We start from the raw sequence: 9,081 nt of genomic DNA on the forward strand, positions 1-9,081 counted from the left end.
TGATACCCCCTAATTATTAGCAGTCACTCTGCATTCACTCCCTCCCTAGGCCCAACAACTAGTAATATACTTTGTTTCGATGGATTTGCTTATTCTAGACATTTTATATAAATAAAATAACATTATATGTGACCTTTTGTGACTGGCTTCTTTCACTTAGCGTAACGCTTCCAAGATTTATCTATGTTGCAACATTATGCCAGTACTCCAATCCTTTTTATGGCCAAATATAATATTCCACTGTATAGACATCATATTTTATCCATTCATCAGCTGACAGACCTTTGGGTTATTTCCACCTTTGGCTGTTATGAATAATGCTTCTACAAATATTCATATACAGGTTTCTGTGTAGACAAATGTTTTCAATTCTCTTGGGTATAAACCTCAGAGTGGTCATATGGTGACTCTATAAACTGTTTTCCACAGCATCAAGACCACTTCACAGTCCTACTATCAATGTATGAGGATTCAGTTCTAATTTTTCTACACCTTCACCAACACTTGTAATTATCTGACTTTTTTATTCTAGTCATTCTAGTAATATGAAGTGGTATCTCATTTGTGGTTTTGAATTGCATTTCCCTAATAACTAATAATGCCGAGCATCTTTTCATGAGTGTATGGAATGTATAGAATGATTTGTGTCATTCCAAAATTAGTATGTTGAAGCTCTAACTCCTAATGTGACGGCATTTGGAGACAGGGCTTTTAAGGAAGTTACTAAGCTAAAATGAGGTCATAAAGGTGGGGTGCTAATCTGACAGGATAGGTGACCTCATAAGAATAGGAAGGGGTACTGGAAATGTCTCTTTTTGAGCATGCACAGAGAAAAGGCTATGTGAGGACATAACGAGAAGGCAGTCGTCTACAAGCCAGGAAGTGGTCTCACCGAAACCAACTCTGGTGAAGGCACCTTGACCTTAGACTTCTATCCTCCAATTTATTCATTTTTTCTTTGGCTGTTTCTACTTTAGGTGTCATATCTAAGAAATCACTGTCTAATCCAATGTCATGAAGATTTATGCCTATGTTTTACTCTAAGAATTTCATATTTTTAGCTCATTTCTAGATCTGTGATGCATTTTGACTTAATACTATATGGTGTGTAGCAGGGGTCCAATTTCATTCTTTTGTACGATGATATCTAGTTGACTCAGCCCTTTTTTTACTGTAGTTTTCTTTTTTTTTTTAAGTAAGGTATAACTGACATTAAGCATTGTTAGTTTCGGGTATACAATACAATGATTTGTATTTGTATACAATGTTAGTACCATTGTAGTACCAAAAACTATTCTTTCCTCCACTGAGCTGTGTTGGACCCTTATCAAAAAATCAACTGACCTTAAATGCAAGGGCTTATTACAGGACTCTAAATTTTATTCCATCAATCTACATGTCTATCTTTATGTCAGTAATACATTGATTACTGTAGTTTTGTAGTAAATTTTGAAATCAGAAAATGTGAGTCCTCAAAACTTTGTTCTCTTTCAAATTGTTTTGGCTATTCTGAGTCCCTTGAATTTCCATAAGAATTTAAAGATCAATCTGTGAATTTCTGTTAAAAAAAAAAAAAAAGGCACTAGGATTTTGATAGGGATTGCACTGAATCTGTCGATTAGTCTGGAAAATACTGCCATCTGTTATAGATTGAATTATGTCTCCCAAAAAGATATGTTGACATCCTAATCCCTGATACCTCTGAATGTGATCATATTTAGAAATAGGGTCTTTACAGATGTAACCAAGTTAAAATGAAGTCATACTGGATTAGGGTAGTCCCTAAATCCAATGACTGGTGTCCTTATAAGGTCACATGAAAACAGCTTTTGATCATTTTCTATGTCAAAGATTTCAGAATTTCCATGAGCTCAATTAACTTCCTTCTATGTCTCCCCAGCGTTCTTTCCTCATGGATGGTTAAGTTACAAATGTTGGCTTGACAAAAATAAAATAGTGAGCTGAGAGATTATTTATGTCTAAGTCTCAAATGATCTCCCTACAACTATCCGAACTCGACTAGAGATTGATTTGAATGCATTTAAAAATAAAATTTGTACCCAGGGGTTAAAAAGGTCATGTGAAGACACAGTGACACACAAACTTACAGGAGAGAAGGCCAGTGAAGACACAGGCAGAGAAATGAGTGATGCATCTATGAAAGCCAAGGAACCAAGAATTGTTAGCAACCATAAGGTAGGAGAAAGGCATAGAACAGACTGCACTTTAGAGACTCCAGAAGAGCTCGATCTTGATGACACCTTGACTTTGGACTTCTAGCCTCCAGAATAGTGAAAAAATAAATTTCTATTGTTTGAAGCCACTCAGTTTCTAGAAATTTGTTACAGCAACCCTAGGAAACTAATACACCATCTAAACAATATTAAATCTTCCAATCCATAAATATGAGATGTCTTTCCATTTATTTATGTCTTTAATTTCCTTCAACAATGTTTTACAGTTTTCAGTGTGCAAGTCTTATACTTTGGGGGCTAAATTTATTCTTAAGTGTTTTATTCCCTGTGATACTACTGTAAATGGAATTGTTTTCTTAATTTCATTTTCAGATTCTTCATTGCTAGTGTACAGAAATATAATTGCTTTTTCTATATTGATCTTGTATCCGACAACTTTGCTGAACTCATTGATTAGTTCCAATAGTTTGTATATTCTTCAGGTTTTTTTATACATAAGATCATGTCACCTGTTAATAGAGATAGTTTAACTTCTTTCTTTCTCTTATGTCTTCCTTTTATTTCTTTTTCTTGCCTAACTGCCCCAGCTATACTCTATAGGACGATACTGAATAGAAGTGGGGAGAATAGACAATCTTGTTCTGTTCCTGGTTATAAGGAAAAGGCGTTTAGTCTTTCACCATTAAGTATTATGTTAGCTGTGGGTTCTTCATAAATGCCCTTCACCAGATTGAAGAAATTCCTTTCCAGTCTTAGTTTATTTAGAGTTTTTATCATGAAAGTGCTGAATTTTGTAAAATGCTTTTTCTGCATCCCCTGATATGATGTTATAAGATTTGAATACAATCAAAAGTTAATTCTACACTTTGGTAAGCAACTAAATGTTAATTTTTCTTATTCCCTATATAACCCCTCTATGTACATGTCAGTAATAAAGTTGAAAATCACTCAATTTAACTACTGCTTTTCTTTAAAATACCATAAACATACAAGTAAATTGGATATATTTTGGTCCTTTAGGGCAAATAAATAAAAGGCATAGGCACAATCTCCAAGAAACTCACAACTTAGAGATCAAATAACCATTTTAATATATAATAGGAAACCTAAACAGATGAATAACATATGCATAAACAAAGGAAGGAGAAAGGCAGTTCCCAAAGTATACAAGCTCAATATTTGTAGGATGAAGAGGAGTTAATCTAGAGAAAAAGAAAAGGAGGAAAGGGTATTCTCCATGGAGGCAATGGCATGTGCAAAGGAACAGAAGTGAGGAAATGCATGCAATTCTATATTGCTGAGAAGGCATAGTGTGTGCACACGTCTGTGGCAAGAGAGAGCTGTGTTACCAAGAGATAACAACCCCGGAGACATAAGCCAGAGGAGTCCACATGATCACAGAACTTTTTGCTACACTTGGACCTAATAATGATACAATGTATTCTGCTCCCTGAAGAAAAAAAGTGCACAGAACATAAAGATATTCATATAAATTCACACACACAGTCTTTTTGTCATTTGTTCCCCTCTACCTTACCAACATATTCTAGATTTTTATCTACCTAGAGCTACCTTTAAAGAGTCTTTAATTATATCATATTATTTGCTTTGTTTAAGGCTTTTTAAAATTTTTTTAAAATTTTTGTTTGTTTATTTGCTTTATATACTAAATTTATTTGCCATTACTGAATATTAAAAAATTATCACCAACCCCTGAGGCAGTCCATGAGGATGTCATGATCCCCCACTACCCCCCTTCCCCGGAGCCCCTCAGCCCCAGAGACATCACCAAGGCTGAGCCCGGAGCCCCCCTGTCTGAGGCATCCACAGTCCAGATCCATTCCCCTCCCTCTCGTCCCAGGTACGGGCCAGGCAGGCAGCCGTGGCAGGTGCGCATTGAAATTACAACCGAATTATAAAATGATCTACATGGAGAATCACCTGAAATCCAACTGATCATAACACCTACATCTGATAATATAAAGAAACCACATCAAAGCCACAGGAACACCCAAGCCAGAAGTTGCAGCAAAACTGAGGTTGTATTAGCCGAATGGACCTTGTCTCCCTGAAATCCCACTTCACCCAAGCCACAAAGTACCTGCAGCCTATTGACAAGCAGCCTCTTGTGCCCTGTTTGGCTCTGGGGTTGTGCAGTTAGCACAGGCAACAGACCTTGGCTAGTGCAATAAGTGCATTTCAAGGAAAACAGTTGTGGGCAGACCACTGCTGCCTATACGAGCTGCAATATCTCTTGAAGGGATTGCAGGAGTCTGTATTGGCCTGATGACCCTTGGTTCCCTAAGCTCCTGCCCCATCAAATACACAAAGTGCCCACTGCACATTGATAGGCGTATGCCCCTGAAGTGGGGTAGCGCATTTAGGCCCAGGGTAGGCAGCAGCTGACCTTGCTGCAATTGGAGTGGTACAGGGAGCCACAGAGACAGTGTTGGCATGTAAACTGACACTGTAGTGGCAGGGGAAAATTTACTCAATAGACCCAGGAGACTCCCAGGGTCCCTGCGCCACCCAACACGAATATCACCCAGAGGCTCATCCAGTTTCAGAGACTTACAGGCAACTGACAGGCAGTGTCAGGCATTGAAGAGCACTGGTCCCTCTGCTAAACTGTCCTAGGTCAGAGACGGGGAATAACCAACCGCTGCCTACAGTGTTGTCTCTTCCGCTTACCTATAGATCCAGCATAGGCAACAACCATCTGCAGATGACTTTGTAGTTCTCACCAGGTAGCCCTGAGCAATCGAAAGCAGCGGCTGACTTTGACTTATGGAGGAACCCCTCCCAAGGGGCCACAAAACCAACGCATCTGGAGGCTGGCACCAGACCACAATGGAGCAACTCCTGACTAGTCCCTTTAGTGATATACACAAAGGGTGGTTGCAACACAAGTCCGCTAGAGCAAAACTAACTCAGTGGGGTCAGTGCCCACACGACAACTTTTATCCTGAAACAACAGGAAAAAACTCCAGAAAATAAACTAAATGAAATGAAGGCAAGCAACCTACCAGAGACAAAGTTCGAAATAATGATTATAAGGATGCTCAACAAACTTATGGGGAGAATGAATGAGCACAATGAGAACCTCAACAGTATGAAAAAGGACATAGAAACCATAAAAAAGAACCAGAATGAAATGAGGAATACACTAGAAGGATTCAACAGTAGACTGGACGAAGCAGAAGACTGAATCAGCGAATTGTAAGACAAGGTAACAGAATACACCCAATCAGAACAACAAAAAGAAAAAAAGAATTTTAAAAATTGGGGATAGTTTAAGAGACCTCTGGGACAACATGAAGCGTAAAAATAACCAGATCATAGGAGTACCTGAAGAGCAAGATAGAGAGCAAGGGACTGAGATTCTATTTTAAGAAATAATGACGGAAAACTTCCCTAACCTGGCAAAGGAATTAGACATACAAGTTCAGGAGGCACAAAGAGTTCCAAACAAGAGGAATTCAAACAGACCTACACCAAGACACATATAATTAAAAATGCCAAAGGCCAAAGACAAAAAGAGAATCTTAAAAGCGGCAAGAGAAAGGAAGCTGGTTACTTACAAGGGTACCCCCATAAGAATGTCTGTTAACTTTTCAATGAACTTTGCAGGCCTGAAGGGAATGAAAAATAAGAATCTACAACCATGAACACTCTACCTAGCAAGGCTTTCGACTAAAATGGAAGGTGAGATAAAGAGCTTCCCAGACAGAAAAAACCTTAAAGAATTCATCACCAACAAGCCAGCATTACAAGAAATGTTAGAAGGTCTTCTGTAAAAAGAGAAAGAATAAAAAAGAAAATAGAAATAACAAATATGAATAATAAAATGGCAGTAACAATGTACCTATCAGTAATCATTTTAAATGTAAACAAATGAAACGTTCCAATCAATAGACATAAAGTAACTGAATGGATAAGAAAACAAGACCCATGCATATGCTGTCTACAAGAGACCCACTTCAGATCAAACGTCACTTATAGACTGAAAGTAAAGGGATGGAAAAAGATATTTTGCGCAAATAAAAATGAAAAAAAAGCCGGGGTAGCAATACTTATATCAGATAAAATAGACTTTAAAACAAAAGCTATAATAAGAGACAAAAACGGGCATTACACAATGATAAAGGGAGCAATAAATCAAGAGGACATAACCCTAGTAAACATATACGTACCCAACACAGGAGCATCTACATACATAAAGCAATTATTGCCTGACATAAAAGGAGAGATCAATAGTAATATACTCATAGTAGGAGATTTTAACACCCCATTGACACCAATGGACAGATCTTCCGGGCAAAGAATCAACAAGGAAACAATGGGCCTAAAAGACACACTAGACCAGATGGACTTAACAGATATTTTCAGAGCATTTTACCCCAAAGCAACAAAATATACATTCTTCTCAAGAGCACATGGAACATTTTCAAGGACAAAGTACATGTTAGGTCACAAATCAAGTCTCAATAAATTTAAGAAGACTGACATCACATCAACCATCTTCTCTGGTCACAATAGTATGAAACTAGATATTAACTACAAGAAAAAAACTGGAAAATACACAAACACATGGAGGCTAAATAACATGCCACTAAACAATGAATGGGTTATTAATGAGATCAAGGAAGAAATCAAAAGATATCTAGAGACAAATAAAAATGAAAACACAACGCTCAAAATCTATGGCGAACACAGTGAAAGCAGTCCTCAGAGGGAAATTCATAGCAATACAGGCCTACCTCAAGAAACAAGAAAAAAGCTCAAATAAACAATCTAACCTTACAATTAAAAGAACTAGAAAAAAAACAACAACAAAGCCCAAAGTGAATACAGGAAGGAAAGAAATAATAAAGATCAGAGTGGAAAATAAATGAAATAGAGTCTAGGAAAACAATACAAAAGATTAATGAAACCAAGAGATGGTTCTTTGAAAGGATAAACAAAATTGACAGACACTGAGCCAGACTCATCAACGAAAAAAGAGAGACGACTCAAATAAATAAAGTCAAAAATGAAAGAGGAGAAATAACCACAGACTCCACAGAAATACAATGGATCATAAGAAAATACTATGAGCAATTATATGCCAACAAATTGGACAATCTGGAAGAAATGGACACATTCCCAGAAATATACAATCTCCCAAGACTGAGTCAAGAACAAACAAAAAACCTAAACTGACCAATTACCACTAATAAAATAGAATCAGTAATCAAAACCTCTCAAAAAACAAGTCCTGGACTAGATGGCCTCACAGGTAAATTTTGCCAAACATTCAAAGAAGAATTAACACCTATCTTTCTCAAACTCTTCCACGCCCCCTAACTCCTTTTATGAGGCCACCATTACCTTGATTCCAAAACCAAAGACATTACAAAAAAAGAAAACTATATGCCAATATCTTTTATGAACATTGATGCAAAAATCCTCAATAAAATATTAGCAAACCGAATTCAGCAATACATTAAAAATATCATACACCATGATCAAGTTGGATTTATTCCCAAGATGCCAGGTTGGTACAATATCTGCTAATCAATTAATGTGATACACCACAATAATAAATTGAAAGATAAAAACCATATCATATCAATAGATGCAGAAAAAATGTTCGACAAAATCAAGCATCCATTTATGATAAAAACTCAGCAAAGTGGGAACAGAGGGAACATACCTCAACATAATAAAGGCCATATATGACAAATTTACAGCTAACACCATACTCAATGGGGAAAGGCTAAAAGCATTTTCCTTAAGATCAGGAACAAGACAAGGATGCCAACGTTCACCACTCTTCTTCGACATTGTATTGGAAGTCTTAGCCACAGCAATAAGACAAGAAAGAGAAATAAAAAGCATCCGAATTGGAAAGGAAGAAGTAAACTCTCGTTATTTGCCGATGACATGATATCTAGAGAATCCCTAAAGATTCCAAAAAACTGTTAGAACTGATCAATGAATTCAGTAAAGTAGCAGGTTACAAAATAAATATTCAAAAGTCAGTGGCATTTTTATACACCGATGATGTACTTTCAGAAAGAGAAATTAAGAAAACAATCCCACTTACAACTGCGTCAAAAACTATAAAATACCTGGGAATCAAATTAACCAAGAAGGTAAAAGGCTTATTTTCAGGAAATTACAAGTCATTGAAAAAAGAAATTGAAGAAGATACAAATAAATGGAAGCATATATCGTGTTCATGGGCAGGAAGAATCAACGTCGTCAAAATGGCCATAGTATCCAAAGCAATCTATAGATTCAATGCAATCCCTATCAAAATATTAACAGCAACTTTCAGAGAGCTAGAACAATCCTAAAATTGATATAGAGCCATAAAAAACTCCGAATTGCTACGGCAATCTTGAGAAAGAAGAACAAAGTTGGAGGTATCACACTACCTGATATCAAACTATACTACAGGGCTACAGTAATCAAAACAGCATGGTACTGGCAAAAAAGAAAAAGATACGCTTATCGATGGAAGAGAATAGAGAGCCCAGAAATAAATCCACGCCTATACTCTCACTTAATATATGGAAAAGGAGGCAAGAATATACAATGGGGTAAAGACAGTCTCTTCAATAAATGGTGATGGGAAAATTGGACATGTAAAAAAAGGAAGGTGGACTACCTTCTTACACCGTATATAATAGACTCAAAATGGATTAAAGACTTAAATGTAAGACTCAAAACCATAAAACTTCTAGAAGAAAACATAGGCAGTAAACTCTCTGATATTACTAATAGGAATTTCTTTTCAGCTATATCTCCTCAGGCAAGGGAAACAAAAGAAAAAATAAACAAATGGGACTACATCAAACTAAAAAGTTTTTGCACAGTCAAGGAAACCATCCACACAATG

At 36.7% G+C, this 9,081-nt stretch overlaps 1 protein-coding gene across 4 annotated transcripts in view; it reads right to left on the reverse strand.

The window, feature by feature from the left end:
• MIB1 (mindbomb E3 ubiquitin protein ligase 1) overlaps nt 1–9,081 on the reverse strand; it is a 110,431-nt gene that overhangs the window by 64,157 nt on the left and 37,193 nt on the right. The window lies entirely within an intron of this gene.

This window comes from Pteropus alecto, unplaced genomic scaffold (genome assembly GCF_000325575.1).
Source record: "Pteropus alecto unplaced genomic scaffold, ASM32557v1 scaffold146, whole genome shotgun sequence".
NCBI lineage: Eukaryota > Metazoa > Chordata > Mammalia > Chiroptera > Pteropodidae > Pteropus > Pteropus alecto.